General features: G+C 32.5%; 1 long non-coding RNA gene across 1 annotated transcript; it reads left to right on the forward strand.

The window, feature by feature from the left end:
* Position 1: 1 nt before the first annotated feature.
* LOC107735487 (uncharacterized) lies at positions 2 to 422 on the forward strand. Its single transcript, XR_001639426.1, has 3 exons — positions 2 to 56; positions 152 to 224; positions 366 to 422. It is a non-coding gene; the product is annotated as an uncharacterized LOC107735487 (long non-coding RNA).
* Positions 423 to 816: the final 394 nt, after the last annotated feature.

An 816-nucleotide genomic window follows, 5' to 3' on the forward strand; every position in this document is an offset into this window, starting at 1 on the left:
ATGCTGACCAGCTTCAGTCACAAAGGAGCCAGTGTCCCACAGCACAGAGGAAAACGGTACCTCAGTGATCGGCACGGACTTTATATAGTTCTCAGTTTGGAGTTTTTCCCCTTTCCCAATGCTGTTTTCCATCTTGTGTCTTTTATATCAGGTTATCAGTGATTGATGAGTCCTCCTTTCTGTCACACTCTGACATTAGTTATGACAGAACGGATGATGATTTGGTGGAGTATCATATTTAGTATCATTTTTATTCATGCTGTAGGATTATTGTCAGACCCAAGAAAAAGCCGTGTGCATAAAAATCACCTGAAAAGATCAAAACAATTGTTTCTGAAAATTATTTTCGCTGGTATGATTTCTAGGACTTGGACAACACTGCGTTTGTTAAGCCTCTCAAGTCAAGAGCTCGTGAGAGAAGAGTAAGTGCTGCCAGTTTTCTAGATAATTACTGTTTTTCTTTCATATTGTATTTATTGTTGAAATATTATTACATATTGAACTATTACTACAATTTAAAATAATGTTTTCTATTTTAATATATTTTAAAAAGTAATTTATTCCTGCTATGACAAAGCTGAATTATCAACAGCCATTACTCCAATATTCATTCACATACCCACAGCCTTCAGAAATGATTATAATATGCTGATTTAGTGTTCAATAATATTTATTTATTTATTTATTTTCAATGTTTAAAACAATTGTAATGCTTAATATTTTTTGTGTGTAAACTGTGATGCATTTTTTTCAGGATTCTTTGAATAGATCCATTTAAAGGGATCGTTCACCCAAAAATGAAAATTTGATGTTTAT

This window comes from Sinocyclocheilus rhinocerous, unplaced genomic scaffold (genome assembly GCF_001515625.1).
Source record: "Sinocyclocheilus rhinocerous isolate Xijiao unplaced genomic scaffold, SAMN03320098_v1.1 C36092074, whole genome shotgun sequence".
Taxonomy (NCBI): Eukaryota; Metazoa; Chordata; class Actinopteri; order Cypriniformes; family Cyprinidae; genus Sinocyclocheilus; species Sinocyclocheilus rhinocerous.